This window comes from Carassius auratus, unplaced genomic scaffold, assembly GCF_003368295.1.
Source record: "Carassius auratus strain Wakin unplaced genomic scaffold, ASM336829v1 scaf_tig00038648, whole genome shotgun sequence".
Taxonomy (NCBI): Eukaryota; Metazoa; Chordata; class Actinopteri; order Cypriniformes; family Cyprinidae; genus Carassius; species Carassius auratus.
This window is the reverse complement of record NW_020526454.1, coordinates 121470-147569: the sequence shown is the minus strand read 5'-3', so window position 1 is coordinate 147569 and position 26100 is coordinate 121470. Positions and strand designations below refer to the sequence as shown.

Below are 26100 nucleotides of genomic sequence, written 5' to 3'. Positions count from 1 at the left end.
ATTCATTCCTAGATTAATTTGATGACCATTGCAATGATGATCACTGATTGTTTTTTGAGTTTCATGGACTATTGAATCTATCAAATAGATTTTTTAGAAACACTGAATCGTTCACAACAGAAATATATATTTTTTTTAACATTCTTTGCTAATGTCATTTTTACACACACATTTAATACATTGGGATTCACCTCCACTTTTTATTCTTGTTGGACAAGAATGACTCACATCTTGCACTGAACAAACAACAGCACTCGGTGAACACGGTGTCCAAGTTTACTTTATGCGATCACAAATTAAAAGTCTCTTTCAGTGCCGCTCCAAGTCTAAGAGTCAAAACTTGACCTATATCATAAAAGTCTATATTCGTTAATCCCGGACGAGCCCCCATATTTGTCATGGTCAGCCCACAACCACTACAAATGAGGGAGGCAATTTGAACAATAGCATAGCAAGGAAATATTTATTAATGAAAATATAATTTATAAGACAAATAAAGGATAATTAACAGAAACAATAAATAATAAGGTCAACTTTTAACAATGTACAGGCCTGCAAAGAAAGTAAATTCTAAACTTATCTAATGCATTTAATGAAAAGAACAATGAAGAAACAACCAAAACTATCAACAAACCAATAGGAACAACAGCAGAGGTAAACCGAAACCAAAAATTACGCAACTCTCAACGACCCGCCCCATAACCGGCTAAAATCATAAGACCAACCAAAGATTTGCAAGAGAGTGACTTCAGTAATAATAATAATAAAAAAATACTTTTCTAAAGATAAATGGGAATAGATTCCCTGGCTTGTAAAAAACTACTTTTGCATGCTCACTGTGTCAGAAAGTCAGCAAAAAGTGTAAGCTCAAAACTACAGTTCAGTTTTATGCTTTTTCATTTTGTGTTTTGCTAATGCAGCACATGTAGCGTCAGACACGTTAAAACACGACCTACTTCTACCCTTTGAACAGGGTACCCTTGCCTCTATTTTTGAATGCATACACATTCCGCATGGATTTCTGGGTATGTGCACCCTTAACACCTGACTGTTTTTTCCCTGAAGACCTGTTGAAAACCTTAGTTCTTTGCAAGGAGCATCTGTTTGGTGGTGACTTCAGAGGCCTAGGCTGCCTGAGAGAGATTGGCCTGCGGTACAGTGAATGCTTGTCTTGTCTTAGTGTGCCTATGTGTGTATAAGCAGGTAAAATCCCACCTTCTTCTTGCTTATCCTCGGATTAAAGCATCTCAGCCCCATGGTGCTGGCTGTCAGAGAGGGCGGCATGTGGAATCAAATCCATCGGCCTTCAAAATGAAATCCTGGAGCCGGCTGGCCCAAATGTTTCCTGAGCACGGCGTATCTGAGCGTACGCTTCCATCCCTTGACAAGACACCGCAGGCTACCATGAATCTACGTTAGATTTTCTCCCAGCTGCTCACACTGGGCCTGTCATTTTTTTTTCTGTTAGACATCTCTCCAAGACATCAGTCTCTTTTTGTCCCACTTTTTATAAAGCATACTGTACAAGTTTGTTAGGATGGGGCTGAAATATAACAAGCAGGAACAAGGATGAAGAATTGAGTTTAAAATCAACTCTCTTAGGGTTTGTTCAGGGTTGTTTCTTAACATTTATGAATACATAAAGAATTGTTGTTTACTGAGAATTTACGATTATTAAGTAAGCTTGTTAATTTTACTGCATGTAGTTATAGCTATTAGACTATTTTAGTGATATTGTGAAATTATTTAAATCAAAGGAATATATTTTTTGGGGAAAAATATAATGTAATATAGATTATTTTAAACATATTTAGTATTAAATCCTATATATAAAATACTGGAAATATTTCCATGCATATACATTTATATATTTAATTTCTTATATTTTATATTATATATAAATATAGTTCATATAAGCTTAACATATTCCCTTAAATTTATACATGTTTGTATTTAAATATACATAATAAACATACACAGCACACATGTATATTATGTAAACAAAAACTTTTATTTTGGATGCGATTAATCATTTGACAGCACTAGCATTTACTAAATTATTTTTTTATAATTTATTTAAAACTGTATATGTATATATGACAGACATATCATAAAAAAACTCTATATTATATATTTTTCACATAAAAACTCACATAAAAATATGTTGGGCGTTACATTTTTTCAAGATAGTGACAGCATTACCCAAAATGCTTTTCAACCTTAATCAGAACTATCTACACTATTAAGATATCTTTCAGGGCTACATTTCAATAGCTGTCAGATTTTATTGCTAATTTTTACATTATTTGTGAATAATCCTTAATATTTTTTTTGGAGATTGCAGTCTTTTTCCATATAATTAGAAAGAAGCTTGCATGAATGTTTACTACAGAGCAAATGGCATCTTCCAGGTGTTTCCAAGATGGCCGCCAAGTGAACTGACTTTCCTTTTATTTGGGACATTGGTTTTACGTTAATGTCTGCAAATCAACAGCATCAGCTGCTTAGCTGTCATTTTGGGATTATTATATTGCATCATTAAGGACATACAACATGAAGATGTAAGTACTCAACATTTTTTGGTTTCATTGTATTTTCTCAGCACTTTTAGAAAACCTGAGGAGATCCAACTTCCCTACCAACAAGACAGATTTCCAATCAGAGTATTTGATGGTATTTGCTAGTATTTTTATAGAGAGTTGCTTGTTTAAATCAGGGTTTCAGTCTGGCAAAGAGTTTCTTTGGTTTGGTTGCTCTCCGGCTGTCCTCTCTAGCATGCCAGCTAATTAGCATGAGGTGGTATAAATAGTTTCCCCGGCCTGTTGAGAAGCTTCCTGTGCCCGGTGTCTTATTGTGGTCAGGTTGTGGGATTCTTACAGCTCAATAAACTGTGAAGCTATGAACAAACATTAACGTAGTTATGCTGTCTGTCCTTGATCAACAAGATTTATCATTCTGTTATTGTAGTAGGCATTTGTGACCCAAAGGATGTTGAAAACTGAGCCAGCAATACTTAATCTTTTATTCTATGTCTTATGTTTACTTTTGTAAAAAATTAATGTAAAATGTTTTGGGTAAAAATCTGGGGTTTTAAGATTATGATATGTTTAAATGAAAAACAAAATGGAATAGTTTTTCTTATGCGTGTGTGTGTGTTTCATAAGTTTATTGTAGATCACAAAAATGACTAAAACGCTTTATTACACATGCCAGCCCTGCTAAAGAAGAAGGGAAAAAAATACAATAGAACCATCACAGAAAAATTGTATGGTTTCCACCACAAATACAAATACCAGTGCAGACATTACAAACCATCAACCATTCAACTTTTAACCATTAAAACCATAAAAAAAGTTTTCTGTATTGTGTTTTGGGACATATTCCATTGTAATTCATTTATCTACACAATTACCAGTAGAGACCCACAGGGTGCATTAGAGTGTCCAGGAAAAATTGATACAAATCCCATTATAACCAGTAAAACCCTTAAAGTTTCTTAATGGTGCCTGTAGTTTTTTTTTTTACATTATTTCTTTTCAGCAGGGAGGACAGTAGTTGGTGCTGTCAATTTATAAAGAAACTAACACATGTCTATAGACTGAACACATAATACATATGCATGAAGTCACCGTTTTTACATAATCAAGTTTTTATAATTTACACAGAAATGATGATATTCTTATCAAAAGCATGCACTCTGAAGTCCGGTTTCAAAAATTGTGAACTTTCTATTCAGCACAGTTTCCACAAATATATTGGCAGCATGACATCAATGAATATTTTCTGAGCCGGAAATTAGCATATTAAAATGATTTCTGATAGATCATGTGACACTGACTGGAGTAGCTTAAAGGCTGCTAAAAATTAAGCTTCGCATCACAGAATCTAACTGCACTTTAAATTAGGTTTGTATGAAAATCGAAAAGTTATTTTAAATAATATTGCACCGTTATGCTGATTTCACTGTATTGTGGTCAGATATATTCATCCTTGATGAGTTCTTTAAATAACATTGATTTCTCACGATTAAGAAAGAGATGTAGCATTATTTGCAGAGATACAGATTAGTTAGCACAAATTGGGGCTTAGCTTTTCCTTTACTTTTCAGGTCTATTCTAAGCTTTTATTTAGATGTTGTTTGCCTCCTTATGTGTTTACTTCACAATTGACCACTTACTCAGTTGTGTGGTGTGTCAAATCGCTAATCAGCGAGGATGGTCGCACATCTGGCCATTAATTACCGCTGTCTGGAGTTTTCGCTGACTCTGAGAGCAAACACCGACAACAGGATTAAACTTTAAAAACAGCGGCTGTGTTTGACAGCACAGGACATGGGAAGCTAAACTGAGACTGATAAGGGCTGGAGAATTAGCTGTACAGAAACACTCAGACGGCTGACAGTATTGTGATATGTGGGTTCCGTTTGACGAGTGTGTGTTTGCGTTTTCTGCGTTTGTGAATGGATACACTGTAAAGCTGTGTCTGCCATTATTGTTGACAATGCGGCAATCAACTTGACAGTTTGTGGTCTGAGTTCTCATTGTTTCTTTCTTTCTCAGACTTTGTGGAAAAACAAAAAGTGTGAATTTTTCATATTTAATTTCCGATGAGCTTGGTTGCAGCTAACAGGTTTTAACCCTCTAGCTACAAGCCAAAAGGTTTTTGAAGCCCAAACTGAAGAAATAAAGAAAATTTACCTGAGATGAAACAACAATCTAGTTTTGAGCCATGGTTGGAGCTCAAAATATATACTTGTCATAATGTAAATATACAAATAATACATTCTGTGATTTAAACTACTTCCACGTTTTGTTATAAAGACAAGTGACCAATTTGAAACCTGACTTCTGACCATTTTTGATAATTGTAAATCTCTCACTAATCCACTTCAGTGACATCTGTATCTGTTCCAGTCTGAAGCTGTTTCTATATTCATTATTAAATGCCGGATATGATGCTCTTAAAGCTTTCTTTCTTTTTTTTCCCTTCAGATGTGTGATATATTCTTAACTTTTTAGATGATGTGACTGTATTCCTTGATAATGAAAAATGCATGAGCTCTCTTGGGTTTACCCAGTTGCTCCGTACCTTTTCCCTCCGAATTATCTTTGTTTTCAACGTCAGTTTTGTGCCAAATTTAGATCTTAGCTTGCTCACTTTTATCCTTCCCTGTGATAATGTAATCTCATTATCTAAAAGACTAGGTTTAACAGGTCATTTTATTTCAATTCAGTATTTATAATTTGCATTTTTTTTTTTCAGCTCAAGCTTATCCACCTAATATTTTTATTATTTTCAGTTTTAATTTTGATTTTTTCAAGTAATATTAATACTTCAACTTATTTTATTTCAGGCCAACATTTCTAACTCTATTTTTAATCTAAAATGTTTATCTAATATTTATATTCTTTTTCATTTTCATTTCAATTAATGAAAATTATTTAAGTTTTATATTAGCTTTGGCTACAGTAAAAATTAATAAAATCCTATACACACACTTGTGTATATATATATATATATATATATATATATATATATATATATATATATATATATATATATATATATATATATACATATATATTTGTTATATTTATAGTATATTTATAACTTTAATATTTTATATTTTAATATGTACATTTTGTATACAATTTGTCAACTGCAAATTAATTATCTTATAATTTATTATTATTTAATATATTGGCTCAACCAATGGTGTAACCAATGGCTGTGTTTTTATTTTATTTTATTTTGTACCTTCATTATTTGTGTGTTTTTGGTATTCAGTATTGCCCATGGTGTGAAATTACACTTCAACTTTAAACCCTTCTAGCACTGTTTATGAAAGCAGAAGGATGAGAACTACCTGTGTATGGTGGTGTTGACTGTTTTCCATTCCTTAAGTAGTCGCCCAAGTGGAACACAATGTCAACTCTATTCCGTTGTGTCTCCACCCGAGTGCCCTGATTCTCCAGAGTCCTCTAAACAAAACAAACCATGCCCGCACATATTTGCTGGCAACAAACATGTGTGTCAGTTCTCCCAGTCTCTTCCCAGCCTTGAGTGAACGTAATTGGCTATATGCTGCAGTATTCTTCTAATATGATTTATCAGGGTTCTGTGGCACTCTACACCCTCAAGGTTGCATTTGCTCGCTGAACAAAGTTGGACAAGAAGGGAAGGTTGTCTGCCGTCTCCAAAACTGGCAAACTAAACAAAAACATAGCCCAGATTAGCTGGAGAGAAGAATAAAGCCATGGAGAATCTAGTGGATTTACTAGCTTCTACTGTACAAGCCAATGCAAAGTTAATTTGAGACGAGCCGCAATTGACCGTACAGAGCAGCTATGTCAAACTTTTAAGATGATAGGATGTATGAGCTTTCAGCAGTCAAGCACTGAGATCCTATTGTAACATTCATACAGTACGTCAAAGTGCTATGCTTGTCCTTCATCTGCTGTAAAAAAAATAAATAAAATAAAATTTGCACAACAGGGACAATTTATTGAATTTAATAGGGAGCTGTTTTGGAGAACTGATGCATAAGCTCATTTTTAAGTTCCTTTCAGGGTAATTAGCTTCAGGAAACTTACAAACTATAATAATTAAGAGCCATTGTAAACCTTTGGCCTCAAAGATTGATAATTTATTAAATTCTTTTCCCCCTGCCCTTTTACAGTGTAAAAGCATGATTTGAAGCTAAAGTGTTCAAGATAGAGGTTGCTACAATGATCTGAAAACGTATCGCTTGCCCAACATAGTCCAATGCATCCTTAGAGAAATTAGCTGTTAACATAAAAAAAAAAAAAAAAAAAAAAAAAAAATTATATATATGTTACAGTTAACAACAGAGCCCAAACTTAAATACTATGTATTAATCACAATTTATTTTTTAATATAATAATCAACAATCAAACAAGTGTGCAAATGTAAACTGCACATAATCCTGTTTGTTGTTGAAATGTATTCATTTACACAGTGGCTGTTTTATAACAGATTATTTTAAACATACTGTACATTCAATTATTAAGACATCACTAACAGGTAAAGTAAAATATGAGTATATAGTCTAATATTTCACGAAAATCTCTTCACTAAACATAAATTATCTAGTGAACTAAAGAGCTGTGGACACTGATGACTAACCTGAGGTAAATTAAATGCTACATTAAATTTGGTTTTCAAGCTGTTTTATTGATGTCTTCTGGCAGTTAAAACACTGATTGAGTGATTGAATGATGCATGAGATATTCATTCATGTTTATTTAACATTAAAACTAGTACTAAAGAGGAACTTACTCACATTAGAAGTATCATTTCTGCTTGTAGCACAATTTATTTTACAGTACACTTTTGTAATGTACCACTGTGCAAATCCCAGAGGCCTTATGTTATTATACCATGTTTGAGTTCTTTGCTCTGTGTTTGTTTAGCATAAAATAACAAATCATGCACTGTATGTACTTAAGTGGCCAGCTATGCTTCTCTCCGAAGTCTTGTTTATGCCACGACCTCTTTTTTTTCTCCATTGGTACAACTTAAACTTTGACTCCCGCGGCTCGTTTTATGTCTGAGTCACCAATCTTCCGTCTTTATCTCTCAGCATCGCACGCTGATGTTTTTCGACTTCTCACGGCCCGCAGCACAGCCCCTCTGAGTGTCTGTCTTGTGATATTGTCCTCCCAATCTGTCATTTGATTTCAGATGAATCGGCCACTGCTCGACGTGCCGAGCTTGTGCCGCTGCATTCACGCAGAGGTCGCAAACATTTTGACCGCACTGAGCCGGTGCGCCCGAGGTCATGCGAACAGCACTTGCATAATTCCCACATAACCATTTGGACCCTAATGTAGTCTGTTACGCTCCAATTATATTATAGATGGAGCAAAAATGCAGATTTCCACCCCCCACTTTTTTAGCCACTGGCCAGTGGATGACAGAAATAACAAATGGACCTATGTAGGAGCTATTTCCTTGGAGGGAATGGAGAGATAACAGCTGTTTCGACTGGAAGGGCTGAAGTGCTATGGCCTGCTACAAACAGCCCTCAGGAAACTGGAAAATATACTGCATCTGTTTGAACATGCATCGACTTCACATGAGCCTCCAAGTAGTGGATGAATTCCCATCAAAAATGGTTTGGGAAATCACATTTGTGAATTGTTGTTGAGTTAAAGCTAAATTAAACTGAACGCCTTAGCAAATGGATGCTAATGTCTTGATTCCAATATCTATTTTACCCAAATGCATTCCACTTTGTTAACTCAGACTTCATTAACTCAAACGGTTTTAGCTTTTTTATAAAGGGAGATGGATGTTATAAGGTGTTCTTCCAGCCTAATGATTAAGTAGCTTGGTTGTTCAACACAAAGGCCTCTGGTTAGTCCTGAGCACAGGCGTCCCTTGAGTTGGGAATTACTAAATCTACAATCCTGCCCTTGAGCAAGACACTGGCAGGATATTCCAGTGGGACTGTCTCTACAATTAGTGTACTGTAAATTACTTTGCACGAAGAACATTTTTAAATGACTATCAACATTAGGAAGTGTTTTACTGTACTTATTTGGTGACCAAACATGCTTCGTGTGCCATGAAGCACAGGATCTCTCACAACACTGTTTCTCAACGCTTGCCATACCAAAAGCAATCCCTTGAGGAGAAGGAAGTTTTTAAGTGCCATGTGGTGAAAACTCCCACACAAACTTAGTTTTAACACTGAGGTCTGGGCAATAGAAGGTTGAATCTCGCAAACAAAATATCTAGGTAATTTTTCACCCCCAAATGAAATCATAAATTTGTTTGTGCACAGAAAATGTAAGCCAATTAATTAATTTTTTTTACATTTACGTGTTTTATTGTCACGGAAAAGCATAATGTGCAAAAAAGTATTGATTGACTGTTTGAAGCCATTGTTAAGACAAGTGACAACATTACCGTTCAATAATAATAATAATAATAAATAAATAAATAAATAATCAGCTAAATTATATTATGACAAGTGAGGGCTAAAATTTAATACATTGTCAAGGAAATAATTTCAGTGCAAAAACTTAATTAATAAAATAAGATCCTACGATCTTGCTGAAAATAATAGTCATGTGACCTTAAACAAGAACATATATATGTATATATATATATGTGTGTGTGTGTGTGCGTGTGTGTGTGTGTACAGTAGGTGGACAACCTAAATTGGCATTACCGCCGCGGCACTGTAATTCAGTCGCGTGTTAAAATCATTCGTGAAACTACCACCATGTGGTAAGGGATGGATTGCATGTGTATGTGCATTGTGACTCTTAGGAAATTGAGCACATTTCCATTACTAATTCTAATTACTGCAGAGTATAAATAAATAAATAAAAACAAACAAACAAAGATTAAAAACTCATTACTATCATGTGGGGGGAAAGGGCATATCTTATTCTGTCCAGAAAACAATTAAATATTTAATAATAATTAAAATAACTCATAAATCAGCATAAATTAAAATCTGACAGTTTGTGGAGAAAATGTGGTTTATTGCCATGGAAATATAGAGCCAAAAGAGTCTCAATAAAGATAAATGCACACACTTCATTCACATATGCACACATAGGATTCATACATGCACACACATAATTCATAAATACACACAGAGGATACACAAATGTGGACAAAATTTACAAATGCACACACAAAATGTAAAAAGCACAGAAGATTCACAAATGCATACAAAATTCAGAAATGCACACAACATTCAGAAATACACACACAATTCAGAAATGCAAACAACATTTACAAATGCACTCAAGATTCACAAATGCACAGGACAAGATTCAGAAATGTATTTCTGATGCACACACACATATATCTTAATTTACAAACTGCTTGCGGTCTGTGAACTTCACTGCATTTGTGTGTGAATTTTGAGACTCCCCTGACTTGACTCAACACACAAATGCTTTTTTTTAAAACAGGGAATTGTCAGCAACCAATCAGATATCTCCCTTCTTTTAGCCAATCACAAGAACGCACTCCACGTGGGGGATTGTTTACTTATGAGCCAATCACATGAATGCTTTCACACAGCATGATATGCCTGTGGTGCTGCATATTAAAGCCAATATGAAATTGTATGAAAATACAGATGTTTAGATTACAATTCAGGTTTACTTTTTTATAATTTTTATATCAATTTATAAATGTCTCAATACATATAGCCCAGTGACTGCAGAAAAAAAGTTAACCTTGGATTCATAAATTTGCAATAGGAAATTATTTAATTTTATTTAAATATTTTAATGAAAGAAAAAAAATACACCTTTTTGAATATTTAAATACATCTAAATATTATTTTGGATGCAATATAGAAGTCACTTTAATTATAATAATTCGGTCCCTACATGAAGAGAGAGTTAGTGGTCCACTGCAAGAGGAAAGTGACTCTCCGGCTGCGCAAAGTGAGTCGCCGGCTGCATGAGGAAAGTGAATCGTTCGCTGAGGAAAATGAGTCGTTCGCTGCGTGACTCGTGAGGAAAGTGAATCTTTCGATGTGGAAAGTGAGTCGTTCGCTACGAGAGGAAAGTGACTCTCGTAAGTGAGTCTCCTGCTGCGCAAAGTGGGTCGCCGGCTGCGTGAGGAAAGAGAGTCGTTCGCTGCGCGAGGAAAGTGAATCGTTCGCTGAGGAAAGTGAGTCGCTCGCTGCGCAAGGAAAGTGAATCGTTTGCTGAGGAAAGTGAGTCGTTCGCTGCGTATGGAAAGGGAGTTGTTCGCTGAGGAAAGTGAGTCGTTCGCTGATTGGCTCATAAGTAAACAATCCCCCACGTGGGGTGCATTCTTGTGATTGGCTAAAACAAGGAAGATATCTGATTGGTTGCAGATCATTCCATGTTTAAAAAAAAAGGCATTTGTGTGTCGAGCCAAGTCAGGGGAGTCTCAAAATTCACACACGAATGCAGTGAAGTTCACAGACCGCAAGCAGTTTGTAAATCAAGATATATGTGTGTGTGCATCAGAAATACATTTCTGAATCTTGTCCTGTGCATTTGTGAATCTTGAGTGTATTTGTAAATGTTGTTTGCATTTCTGAATTGTGTGTGTATTTCTGAATTTTGTGTGCATTTCTGAATTTTGTATGCATTTGTGAATCTTCTGTGCTTTTAAAATTTTGTGTGTGCATTTGTAAATTTTGTGCGCATTTGTGTATCCTGTGTGTCTATTTATGAATCATGTGTGTGCATGTATGAATCCTATGTGTGCATATGTGAATGAAGAGTGTGCATTTATCTTTATTGAGACTCTTTTGGCTCCATATGGAAATAATGTCATTATGAAAAAAAACAAATCTTAATGGCTTGTTGTTGCTTAACCTACATACAGCGTTTGGTCATGTGCCCTAATTAATATTAATAAGTGAAGCCTAGAGGAGTGCATCAGCCCCAGGGAGACCTGAAGTGTCCTTGTGTACGACCATAACACAAACGAACAACTTGTCTATTTCGGTTTTGATATATTTCAGTTTCTCAGGACAGAGCGAGGAAAAATCTAACTGCATTTGTCAGTGAGCTCCGAAACCCTGTCTCACATAGTCCCATGCACTACTGCGGTTCAGCCTCACCAGAATCTAGTTCTGTGAGATTTATATTATATGGCTGAATTTTACCACATATCTCTCAGTGTGTTGTGCAGCCACCCTGAGATAAGTAAAGCCGACAGAGGCTCAGCATTGCGAGGGACTGCCGAATGTGCAATGCTACCTCAGAAAAGGCTCAGTTCACTCAACTTTCCATTAGGGTCAGAGCTGGTGTAAAATTGCCCCTGCTCACCAAGAGTATATTGTGCCCCAGTCTTTGCCCTCTTGTGATATGATGGATTCTAGACATCTGGATCATGTCAGTATTACCATAAAGCCCTTAAATGACTTCACACACAATATTAAATGGGATTTGCAACTTGATGTGCAATACGATGTACAATATTTCAGAGTGAATCCGGATGATGAAAAGAAGGATGTTGAATTGTTGATTATATAACTGACCAGCCAGTTGCGTCATCCTCCAGTCAAGTATAGTTGTGTAATGAACATTTAACTGTATATTTCAATTCCATTTTTACTTCTATATACAGTGATTAGAAATTTAATAAGTGTGAATATATATATATATATATATATATATATATATATATATATATATATATATATATATATATATATGTGTGTGTGTGTGTGTGTGTGTGTGTGTGTGTGTGTATACATATATATATATATATATATATATATATATATATATATATATATATATATATATATATATATATATATATATATATATATATACACCCCTTGCAGAGTCTGTGAAAATATGAGTAATTTTCAAAAAATAGGAGAGATCATACTACATGCATGTTATTTTTTATTTAGTACTGTCCTGAGTAAGATATTGTACATAAAATATTTTAACATTTATTCCACAATAAATTCTTGCTGAAATTCTTAAAATAACCCCACTCAAAAGTTTGGGAACCCTTGGTTCTTAATACTGTGTTCTGTTATCTGACTGTCCTCGGCTGTCTTTCTGTTTTGTGATGGTTGTGCATGAGTCCCTTGTTCTGAACAGTTAAACTGAGCAGCGTTCTTCAGAAAAATTTTTAAGGTCCTGCAGATTCTTCAGTTTTCCAGCATCTTTGCATATTTGAACCCTTTCCAGCAGTGACTTTATGATTTTGAGATGCACCTTATCACACTGAGGACATTTGAGGGACTCAAACACAACTATTTAAAAAGATTCAAACATTCACTGATGCTCCAGAAGGAAACAAGATGCATTAATAACTTTTGGAATTTGAAGGTCAAGGTAAATTGTACTTAATTTGTGTACCGGGAAACATACAAGTATCTTCTGTTGTTTACGAAGGGCAGAACTAAATGGAAAAAAATTACATTTCGACAAAATAAGACAAATTTGGCCATCTTCATTGTGTTCAAAAGTTTTCACCCCCAGCTCTTAATGCATCTTGTTTCCTTCTGGAGCATCAGTGACTGTTTGAATCTTTTTAAATAGTTGTGTTGGAGTGTCTCAAATGTCCTCAGTGTGATAAGGTGCATCTCAAAATCACAAACGCGTTAACTAAGATAATTACAGAAAAAAAAAAAATCCGCATTTTTAATAACTTATTTTTGCACCGGGGAACGTTTCTCACTGGATGAGTTTCGGCGGACCGATTATATTGGAGCACCAACTAGCGTTCGCATATCACCGTCCACATCGAGTGGACTTTACACTTTATGTTGAACTATGTATTATTTTGTTGGTGCAACAGTTTATGTTGAACTCTTTATTGTTTTGGCCAAGGTTATTGAGAGTTGGACTTAGTATGTTATGGCCTCTGAAGCAACAGAGAGATGTTTTCTAATAGTCAGGGTTTCCAGTGTTCTGAATGTAATTGACATTACTGTGTTTTACTTAAAAAAACACTTTACAGAAGGTTCCAGCACCTATAAGCTTCCTGAATTTATGAAATGTACAATTTCTAAATTGTTTCTAAATATGCTATTGCTACACTTAATGGCAAAAATTGCACTGGTCTGCTAGACTAGGTTGAACAAAAATAAACAATATTTTGTTGCTTAAGCTTATGTATTCAGTCATTATTCAATGGTATACTATAAATTGATGTGAAAAAAATACTTCTCACTGTTCTCAGGTCAAATATTTAAATGTGATTAAAATGTGATTAATTTCGATTAATTAATTACAAAGCCTCTAATTAATTAGATTAATTTTTTTAATCGAGTCCCGACCCTAATATATATATATTGTAAGTTGTTATTACAAAATAGCCATCTTTTGGGGTGATTCCAAACCTTTTAGCTTCAAGTTGAAGTTAATTCAATTGATTTGCTGTTTCATTTTAATTGTTTGTAAAAAAAATAATTAGCAGTTTCTGCATATTTTTTTTTCACCACCATTTAATTACAGTACATTTTGTGAAACACTTATCTAAACTGACTTTATGGAAAATTAATAACATAATAATAATACCTATTATTATTATCACTTATTATTATTATTATTATTATTGTTATTATTATTATTATTATTATTACTTGGCCTCATGTGTTTGCTTATCAATTATTTCCAGAAATTGAATGTACATTATTTCCAAATTAGGCCTCAGCTGCATATCAAATACACAAATACATAGATTTCTAGACACATATAGAATAAGCGGTGGCCTCTTTTGACTAGGAAGCACTAGAAACATCCTAGCAAATGCATACAGTAGCTATGCCCTGGTAACCATTTGGGTTGAAAAATAAGGCTTTTTTGCAATAACTTAAACTGACCAATCAAGCCCCCCAAATATATAGGAACCTATATTAAAAGTTTTGATTTCTTGTTGGATATGTTGTTCAAAAAATCCCATAGAGCAACATAAGTTTTGTGGGTACTTTTGAAAGAGGTAAACCTGACATTTTAAAATACAGGCCACACTTGTGTTTAGTGGCTCAGGACCATTAGAGTTCTGAAGCCAGTCATTGAAGCCCCTGGAGAAATTCAGGTTTAAGTGTCACAATAAAGGGCAGAAGACCATCTGATCCAGAGGGGACTTAACCTACTTCTGGATAAGTGCTTTGCTTTACAAACACTTTCTGAGCATCCTATTTATGCCTGTGTTGTGTGTTGTGACATCATGGATCAACCTCACTGCCTCAACCAATGAATCTTATTTTTAGACCGAAAGTGTTTTCATTATTTTCATTATTGCTTCTTTTGAATCACTTTTTTAATACTGTATAAAACATGTCGATAAGCACTCTAATTATATGCTAATATAATTGCACCCAATCTCTAATTAACAGCTAATAAGTACATGAAGGATATCAAGCGTATAGCCTCTAGTGTAATCATGCCTTTTAAAAGTAGAGAACTTTAAACACTTTTTAATACTGCATGGGACTAAACACACACACACACACACATACACAAAGTAGTACTTTGCTGTTACAAAATATCCAGAATAACTTGCTTGGTTCATCAGCAATTCGGTGATGTGAAAACTTTAGACATGGCATGTGTTCAAGAATGGAATTTAAAAAAAAAAAACTTGTTAAAACTTTGTTAAAAAAACTTGTTCACTTTAAATGCAAACTCTAAACTTTTAATGTTGTTGTAAAAATTGTTTTACTTTCTTTCTGTTGTTACTGACCCCAAACGTTTCACTACTCACCTAAAATTAATAAATAGAGATGTTTAACTTCCAGGTGAAACTGATGGAAAATGTTCATGCTAAAGCGATATTGTATCATGAAAGAAGGGCATTTAAGTAGAAGCTTAATTGTAATTTCTTCATCTCAAACAATGTATCGAAACAAAAGCTATAACAACAGTGTTGGGTATTCAAGAACAAAAAATGCCAATTTCTCAATACCTTGTCTTGTGTCCTTGAGCTTTAATTACAGCTTGACAACGACGTCTAATGCTGTTCACAAGTCACAAGTCTGCTGAGGCATGGAATTCCACTCTTCTTGAAGGACAATTCTGACAATTACTACCCATATTATATGTGTTGCTTCAGATGTATATTTCCTGCTTTAACTGTGAGGTGTTGCGTGATAATAATAATAATACTAATAATAATAAATATAGTTATGCATATTTAATGCATGTAAAAGCATTCTTCTTATTTTCTATTTGTTAATAATAATAATAATTTTACATGCATAAGTAAATTTTTATTATTCATATATATGTTATAATGATTAATCGATTTGACAGCACCAGTCCGATATTTTCACTCGTTGAAAAATAAATTTGACCTCACGTTGTGTCAGTTACGCACTTCCTCCGAAACATTGGTCTGCTATTAAAAAATATTCTAAATTGGATCAGATGCATTTTGATAGGAAAGGATATGAAAAAATAATAATAATAAAAAAAAAAACTGGAATCACGCACATTAAAATTTCGGCCTTAGTGTTCAAGGCCCTTTAGTCTTCACCTTTACCTTCACCTTCATCAACTATTTCAAAAATTCACCTTTTTATATTTCACAAAAAATCATTCACGTTTTGTAAGGGCTAGCCAATGATGACCGATTTTACCTAACCCTGTCTCGGCCTTTGGTCTCTCTCTCTCTCTCTCTCTCTCTCTCTAGCGCGCGCGTTTCGATATTTCCTCTGCCACCCAGAAATGCTGATGTGGATATAAGTGATGAGAGCAGCGTGTCTGTCCCTTCATCTCCGGCCTGTCAGCTTAGTTTTTGTATAATTATATTAATGGGGTGTGACAGGAGAGTAACGTATCTGCACTCAGAGATGAGTAATCGGCCAGAACCCATCCACGACGTGCGTGCATCAGCACGACCTCCTTCATCTGCTGCGCTCGCGTTTCTCTTCTCGCTACTTGAACCGAGCAGCGACGGGGTCGAGAACCATTTGGTCTTTATAAAGCGAAACATGTGTAAGTGTGTGTCCATGTCCTTCTCCCTGTCTGTCTTGTTCTCTGTCTCTGTATTTATCCATCTTTCCCCCCCAACTAAGACACGCGCTTACACACACACACACACACACACTCTTCTGCCTCGAGTGTTCAAGTAAAGTCGTGCTTCTCAGGTTGAAGCCTCACAGTAATGCCTTATCTCTTGCCTTTCCATTCCCTCAATATTGTATAAGGGTTGAAATATTAATAAGGCCCTTTTTTGTGTGTAGAAGCTCAGCTACGTAGCGACACCCACGTTCAGGCCTGAAGTGTGAGCTGAAGATGTTATAGCCTGTGCGGTCGGTTATTGATTGGTTGACGTTGACTCCGATGTGAGGAAGTCTGAGGCTCATTCAGAGCTGTGGCTGTCTGTAATTGATTAATTCTGGACTTACAAAGAGGCTAAAATGCTTTTTGAAACTCCATTTTGGCAAAGCAAGGATAGTTAGGCTACTCATGATATTAATTATTCCACCAAATGACAAACTAATTAATCTATATATTAACTGTTTGTTCATTTTAAAGATTGTTTAATGCAAACATTCACTTTATTGGATTACATTTTCTTATAGTATTCCTATACAATAATTTGCCTTTTTTTTTGGATGACATATCAACAACATCATTTATTATTATTATTATTATTATTATTATTATTATTATTAAACTAAAAAAAAACACTGAACAAAGCAGTCAAGCTGGTCGGAAATGTCAGGATGGCCTTAATAGCCTCCTGGTAGATGCCTTTTCCCCTTCTTTAGCAGTTTTATAAAATTCTAATGCATTCAGACAATTTATTAATTATTTTATTACAGATACTACTACTACTACTACTACTACTACTACTACTACTACTAATAATAATTATTATTATTGTTATTATTATTATTTATTATTATTATTATTATTATTATTATTACAAATGCACTAACAACAACAATAAAATTATTATTGGTGTTATTATAAAATATTTTTAAAATGTTACTATTATTAATAATAATAATAATAATAATAATAATAATAATAATAATAAACCATCGTCATATATTTTTATCATTATTAATTACTCTTAACATAAACAACAACAAATATACATACGAATACACAAACTTTCAAAATGTATTGCAGCATCAACATACATTTACAGGAGGATGTTCTGTCCTTAGAAGAGCAAATAAGCCTTGTTATTGGCCAGCATTGGAAAAGTTTGGAAAAATTCCAGATATAATCTGAAATGGACATATTCCAGATTAACAGATTAATTAGAGTTGTATATGGTCTGTGAGACATTTTACTTTTTTATATACAGCCTCTGTCCGGCACAGTGAACATTTTTTATTGATCTATTGGAATTTGAGAGGGGTGTAAATTATATTGCACGACAGAAACTTTCAGAAATCTACTGCCGTCCGGTATGCATGAAGTGATGCCACAAAATTAGTTTAGAACAGCACTTCAACAGTAATTAAAAGATCTTGTTGGCTGGGCAGTAATGAAATCTCTCTTTTAGACTACATATTGATCCATGTTTGCTGGAGGAAAAATACTTGGATGATTAAAAGCTTGCTGAAACAGGCCTTTCTCTGGACGATATGTTCTGGGTTTGCTCCTGTGTCAACATGGCAAGGCATGGGGTGGCTAAAGTGAAAGTGACGTGACATACAGCCAAATATGGTAAACCATACTCAAAATTCATGCTCTGCATTTTACCCATCCAAAGTGTACACAAATAGCAGTGAACACACACCCAGAGCATTGGGCAGTCATTTATGCTGCGGCACCCAGGGAGTAGTTGGGGGATTCGGTGCCTTGCTCAAGGGCACCTCAGTTGTGGTATTGAAGGTGAAGAGAGTACTGTACATTCACTCCCCCCACCAACAATCCCTGCTGGCCCAAGACTCGAACTCACAACCTTTGGATTACAAGTCTAACTCCCTAACCATTAGGCCACGACTTCCCCAAGTAGATTGTAAAGCAACATTATTATAATCTAGAGTTTTATTCATTTGCATTAGCCATAATTGGAAATACCAATGTAAATTTCTATTTTCCATCCCTTCTTATATATGCATATGTACAGTATAGAAAGTATTAGTGTTCTTTCATTGACCAAGTTTGGCTTCTTTCACCCAAAAGTTGTCTAATCATACTATGCAAGACCACAGAGCTGATTTCAGGTCAGTGCTAAAGGTCATATTTGTTGTTTGAACATCAAAGTTCATGAGTTTAATTAAGAAGCAATGTTATTAAATTTCACATTTAGCAGTGACTCACAGTGATACCAAATCAATGCTTCTAACAGTGTGAATCACCTGTTGTCAGTCTTGATCCTATCAACTATGTCAATTACACACCACTGCTGTTTGTGTAATAAGAGGCTTCAAAGCATGTGTGTTTGCAAGATCATTTTGTGTTCTGATGTTGTATTAAAAAACCTGAAGTGAGCAATGAAAACACTCATTATATCACTTGCCACATTCTCAAATAGTACAATACGTTGAACAGTGCCACAGAGATCAACAGCCTATTAGAGAATTTCACTCCTAATATTAAACTATTCTGGTTCTGAACTTGAATATATATTTATTTTAGTAAAAACTAGTGGTCTTGTATGATTTCATGTATGTATTTATTTATATGTTATTTAAGATTAGATTTTTTTCTCTGAGAGGGCATGTGGCAGATGAATGGGCATGGTGCTTCTGTGTGTAAGTGTGTGAAATGAATGGTTCCATCAACATTTCTGGCACTCTGAGAAAAAAAAAAAAAAAATGATTTCACCAAGTACAACATTTTCCTGGATCAACATCCTTGTTGATCCTGGAACAACATTCCAATAAACCAGTCAGAATTGAGATTTAACTTTTCAGAAACTTTTCTTTTTTAGGTTTACTATCAGGGTCATTTTCCACTTATTTTACGGGGGGGAAAAATGGGTAAGGTTAGGTTTAGTGGTAGGGATTGGATTCAGTTTAAATTTTTGGACAATAATGTAGATCCAGGATCACCAGAAGCTGTTGATCCAGGAACATGTCTTACTTGGCAAAATCACGGCAACCTTGAGGTATACCTATTTAAAAAATAAAAAATAAATAAACTGAAATTATGTTGCTTTTGACTGAAATTCCATGTCCTTTTAACACTGATCAGGTGCATTGGTAGGTGTTTATTATTATTATTGTTTGAATACACACTGAACGAATTGAAATGAGAGGGTTTGTCACATCAACATCATAATGGTCATAGAAATAGCCTTCCTCGCAGGTAGTAATATCAAGTCTTATGTGTACAAAGATGTCTGCTATCATGGCACAATTCCATTTTTTGGCCTTATGTTTAACTTTACATTCTGTATAACACTTGAAAAATAAAAATGATATGTTACAATTCACTTTTGTTGAGCAGTATTTTCCCCCCTTAATAGTAATCATATTTAAAAGAATGTTTTCATGGAATATATCCTGGATTTATTTTGAGTTTATTCATATTCACATGGTTACTGAAGATTAAAAATGGCACCAGGATGTTTGCCGGCTTACCGTCGCAGTCTGTATATGTCATTTGTTTTGGTTTTCATTGTTTGTTTTCTCACTCGTACTTAGGACCAGCGCCAGGACACTCGGGGGTGCTTTTATATTTCTTAGGGGGGCAGAATCTTGATATTTGATATTTTTTAAACTTTTTTTTTAAATGTCTACGTTAGAAAAAGAGTTATGAGCATGATAGACTTCAGCACTGGACAAGAAACAATGACTGGAGCAGTGAGTGTGCGGATTTCAACATAAATGATTGGCCATTGCGTTTTGGAAATCAGCAAACATGTCTGTGATTGGCTGCATTGCTCACCTCTGCGAAAATGCATTGTAAAATCATTTGATGCTTTCCAAAAAAAAAAGAAGATAGCCTACACTGGATTGTTTGCCAAATCTCGTTGTGCTATTATTATCAAGAAAACAGAGGTTTGGGTAGTTTTTCCATCTAAAAGCAAGCAGAAGCAACAGCAGGCAGTTGTATTAGTAAGACTATAATACACTTTAAACTCAAGTCCGACCGTCCCCCTCAGTCCAAAAGGGGCCTGCTCATAATGCTTGTTCTACCCTGGTGTACGATCGCTTTACTCTACTGAATATTAAATTGGTGGTGTCCGGTTGTTTGAGTCGTGACCTCTGAGAAGTCTGCCAGCTGCATCCTCATTATGTGCAAGCCGCACTAAGGAAAATGTGTTACCTGGGCGGGGTGTGTTTTCTGTCGGGGTGCCATGTGCTCCGAGGGAAATGTGTTACCTGCCAGGGTGTTTGTGCCTGTTGAAGAAATGCTGAAGGAAGCATAGGAAGTTTTTTGCTGGAGGCTTACTGAGTTCAAAGAAGTTTGGAAAGTATCCTTTCATCGGACTTCATTGGTGGAGACCGTTGATTTGATGCTGAACCTAAGGTTCTCATACCTCATTCCCATCTTTCCGTCCTCATCTGTGCCAGTGCTTTGGTCCTCGCATATGGTTCATGTGAGGCGGTAGTCTGGCGATCATAGAGTAAGTCGCCAAAATCTTTATTTCCTGCATTATGGAAGTCTGGTAAACGATTCGACATTGCACACAACTGCACCTTTTCCTGACTCCATTTCAGTGACAATGGCATTGATTAAGTCAAGATATCTTGCCTATAAGTCTTTTAATTCTCTCTCTCTCTTGAATTAGACTTCTTATTTATAACTGAGATTTGGCTTAGTGTTGGTGAAATGACTCTTCTCTCTGAACTTTCTCCTCCTGGTTGTAGATTGTTTAGTACACCCAGGTCTGTTGGGCCAGGGTGGGGGTCTTGCTGTTACCTATAAAACCTATAAGGTGCAGACTTTTAAGGCCCCGGTATACATCAAAATAAATCGAAGAACAAACTGATTATTTAAACGGAAAATGATGTAAATTTTGAACAAAATCCGGTCAAAATGAAGTTCACCAAAGCAAACTTTACTGGGGGTGTTGTTTTTGGATCCTAAACAACTCTGAGCTTCCATTGGCCCGTGGAGGTTATGCAATTGGTGGGTGTGTTCTAAAACTCCGCCTTCTTCTTGCTTTTTTCTTTTTTGGTTCGTTCCTCATTCTGTGGAGGTCCTACAGGAGAGCAACATTTCCTGAATACACTGGAGTTGAATAGCTGAGCTGCACAAATATATCCACACCTGTACTATTGCTCCCTGAGATTTTAAAGATTCATATAAAGTATTTGAATAAATAAAAAAAAGGACTGATTATGGAATAGTCTTTTGTATTGCAAACACAAACCCTGAACTGCTGCTAATCATTATTCTTTTGTCTATAATATTCTGAACATTGGGGCCTGTCTCACACCTTGATTGTCTACACTTCTTAATTTCATTGTTGTTTTGTTTAGGGGATAGGCACGAGCGTCGTAACACATTTTCATAAATTTACACCCCGACTCCAGCAGCCTTGGGGTGTATGAAAGTTTGTTAACAGTTTACCGTTGGTCAGCCTTTTCTAAATTCTTTTTGTCCCAAAAAAAAAAAAAAAAAAAAAATTAAATGAATTTCGTTTAAAGTGTTTTTACATCTGTGTTGTGTGTTTTGATTTATAGACCCCAAAATTAATGGGGATTTTATTCAAAAGTTTTATGAATTTGTATCTGTTGTTGTCCCTTCTTTTAATGGTATTTTATGATTTCAACATGTTTGTTGCTCTTCAAAGCCCCTGAGTCATTCAAAGAGAGTCATTTGATCTTTTACATTGTGTTTCTGGTCCAACACATGAGTGTGGTCATACTCTTTACCTTGTATTATCTTTGGGGTTTTCAGTTAGTTGGGTGAAAATTGCAGACATTGTTTTCTCTGACGACAAGTCTTTTTTAGCCCCTACTTTCTCATGTAGTACACAAATTATGAATGTTTCTTCTTCAATTGCTTCTCGCGTTCTTACTCCTTGTACTGCTAGAAAATGTTCAGTGTGAAAAGTTTTTACAATGTTTCCTTGATAAGACTGCTGGAATTAGATCCCAGATTTCATCTGTTTCTAATGATTTTATTGTATCCTCTGCTTTTCCAAATCAATTGACTAGTTTTACACCTGTCTCTCTTCAACAGCTCAAAGAAATAATTATGCACATGAAGCCCACTAGGTCTCTGTGATGTCATTAATTCTTTTATTTAAAGAGGTGGTTAATTGTACATGCATTTTAACTATTATTTATAGTAGATTGACATTAGGGGTTGTTCCACTTGGTTTTAATCTTGCAATTATCCAGCCCCTTCCTAAAAGAGTTGGTTTAGACTCTATTCATATTATATATTGAATATATTGAATAATATATAAATAATTTTCGTCCCTTTCTGCCTTTTAAATCAAAGATACTGGTTAAGATGCACAGCTTAATGATTTATTTATAAAAAAATTGGTGAAGAACAACATTTCGGTTAGATTTCAGTCAGGGTTTAGAGTTGGCCATAGAACAGATTCAGCTCTTTTGAAGGGTAGTAAAGATAATCTATGTGGTACTGATTCTGTAAATTGTGGTGTTCTGTTACTTTTAGATATTCAACACAGCATTTGACACTGCTGACCATACGGTTCTCATTAATCACCTGAGATACCATGTTGGTATTCAGGGTTTAGCCTTAGAATGGTTTTCTTCATATTTAAAAGATAATCATTTTTCAGTCAGTTTAGTGAAATACTCTTTATCTGTTGCCTCTCATGTCTGGGGTTCCTCAGGGCTTAATCCTGGGACTGTTATTGTTTTCCCTTTATATGCTTCCCCGGGATATGATTTTGAAAAACATGGCATTCATTATCATTTGTATGCTGATGACTCACAAATTTATTTACCATTGAAACACAAGGATCATTTATCCATTTAATCTCTGTATGAATCTCTGGCTGAGGCTATGTGTTGGTTGGTTAATAATTTTCTCCAACTGAATGAGAGTTTATTTTATTTGGTAAAAACGGATTTGTGGGTGATGTCACTGACAACCTGTGGTTACTTCCTTGGAAAAGTATTTCTAGAGTGATAAACATTGGTGTCATTTTTGACTCTGATCTCAAATTTTGTTTATTAAATTATATATATATAATTATATATATATATATTCGATCTTAAATCTGTATCTAAGTTGAAGTCTATCCTTTGTTTTGAATACTTTGAGGAGAAAGTTGTGCATGCTTTTGTCTCATCTCGTTTGGATTATTGTTATACATTGTATCTGGGTGTGAGTCAGGCCTCTCTCTCGCCTGCAGCTTGTTTAGAATTCAGACGCTAGGCTTTTAACGGGTACCAAGAAGACAGAGCATATTACACATGTGCTTATCAAATTACATTGGTTTCCTGTACGATAAAGGATTCATTATAAAGTGCTATTATGTTTTTAAAGCTTTGCATGGTTTAGCACCAGAGTATATATCTGATTTAATCAGTTTGCATCAATCCAATAGGTCTTTGCGTTCTAATGATCAATTAAATCTGATGGTTCCTTGATTTTGTTTAAAGGGGGGGTGAAATGCTATTTCATACATACTGAGTTTTTTACTCTGTCAAAGAGTTGGATTCCCATGCTAAACATGGACAAAGTTTCAAAAATTAAGCTGTACATTTGAAGGAGTATTTCTGTTCCAAAAATACTCCTTCCGGTTTGTCACAAGTTTCGGAAAGTTTTTTTTCGAGTATGGCTCTGTGTGACGTTAGATGAAGCGGAATTTCATTATATGGGTCTTTATTTCCTGCATTCCTTTGCAAAGGTGATCAGGCCTTTTCTGTTGCTGCTCCAAGGCTTTGGAATGACATTCCTCTGTCTGTACAATTTTCTCTTACACTTCCTGTATTCCAGAGTGCGCTTAAAATTCACTTGTTTTCATTAGCAATTGAAAATGTTTTGTAATTTGTCCTTTGTTGTTGTGGTATATGTTTATAATGTTTTATGCTTGATTGTATTATTATGTTTTTCTTTAGTGTTCCTTTACAGAACATTGGTCTTCATACTGTAATCTTGAAAGTGCCTTTTATAAATAAAGTTAAAGATGAAGTTGAATTAACTTTTTTTTTAGTCATTAGCATTGTTTTTTTGTCTTTTAAACCATTTTTTTTCTTTATTAGATGGACTATATTATCTATATTAATAGTGTTTTAAATAGCTTATAAAATTATGTATGTTTTGATGTTTTGCTTCATACATAAAATGTGATTCAAGATGGATTATTCTTATCCATGACTTAAGACAACTAGGTTTACCCATACTGTCATTTCCGATTCAATCACATTATTTGCAAAGCTATACAGTATGCTGCAAGTAGTTTTTTTTAATTTTTGCAGTAGTTTTACAGCTTGTACTCTTCTCTCAAATTTCTTCTTTTCCTATCATCTCTGCCATTTCCGAAAATTTTCCTCCTCTGCCATAACGATATTTCCCCTACCCTCTGCAGCTACATAAGGCACAAACAAGGCAAGCAAAAGGTGAGAAACTTCACTTATTCCATACGAGAGGTCCAGCTCTCACAAGCACTACAGCTCCACACATTCAGTCCCAGTCGGCTCTCAGACTGTCCTTTTGTATGGAGTGATCGCTCTCGGAATCTTCCCTCTGTGCTGGATAAAAGCGCAAGGTCAAGTATTTCATCCTGACATCATCCAAACATCCCTTCTCCAGAGCCTGAACATAGTTTTGCCATTAGATTTGTGTCTCTCATTCCATCTAGAGGTGGAACATCTCTAGGCATTCAGGCCAGCTGTGTATCTGTGCATGCATGAATATTTCATCCTCCAGAAGCATTCTAGCAGGAATTATATCATGGAATTACAAAATAAGGATCCAAAATTACATGCACCAAAAATCTTTGCTCACGGCCTAAAATCTTGGTTAAAAATGTATATGGAAATGCAGTGTGTTATTTTGGGATCCAGTTTTGAGATTTTATGTTTACAGGCAAAAACGCTTCTGCTACTAAGCAGCCTGGAACCTTTTGGGGCTAAAATGCATTTCAAACCCTTTGGTAAGAGTCTGAATTTAGCTCTTGATATGGCACCAGAGTCATGTTGTTTAAGTTTATTGTCAGATTGATTTTCCGCCTAAGGTTTCAATGGAACAATCAAGTATACCCATGAGCCAAACATCATTGGAGCTCCCCTGATCTGTGTTTGAACCACACACCACCCTCTCTGGGCATGTTCGGACAGATCAATGCAGCCAGGTCTTTTCAATTAAAAAGATTTGCTGCAGTCTTCCTTGTAAGATTGAATTATTGACACACACGTGACCCACGAGCTTTGATTAAATCTTGACCATGGAGTTGTGTCTTTTATAATGTTCGGCCCCAAGACACACAGCGCCCCTTTTTAGCCAGTTTGGTAGGACAGTGGCGACTGAAATTCTGGTAACATAACACTGCTACAGATTTGATTTTTAATGTAAATATCCTCACATTTTCTTGTATTTTCATATGTTTAAGATGTTATGCAATTAAATAAATATTTCAGGTTTTGCATCTGAACAGAGTTTGTAGTGTCGTTGAGACCTTTTTTAAAATTCCAGTGATGGCATTTTTTGAAATTAATGGAGTGTTTTTCCTCAGGAGAAGCATCTGAGAAGCAAGAGACTTAAAGGGGTCACATCATTACATTTTTTTTTATGATTACATTTT

At 35.1% G+C, this 26100-nt stretch overlaps 1 long non-coding RNA gene across 1 annotated transcript in view; it reads left to right on the top strand.

Moving 5' to 3' along the window:
* Nucleotides 1–2413: 2413 nt before the first annotated feature.
* Nucleotides 2414–26100, top strand: part of LOC113083529 (uncharacterized) — a 39284-nt gene continuing 15597 nt past the window's right edge. The window contains exon 1 of the long non-coding RNA XR_003283298.1: nucleotides 2414–2561. This is a non-coding gene — a long non-coding RNA (uncharacterized LOC113083529). The remainder of the gene's footprint in view (nucleotides 2562–26100) is intronic.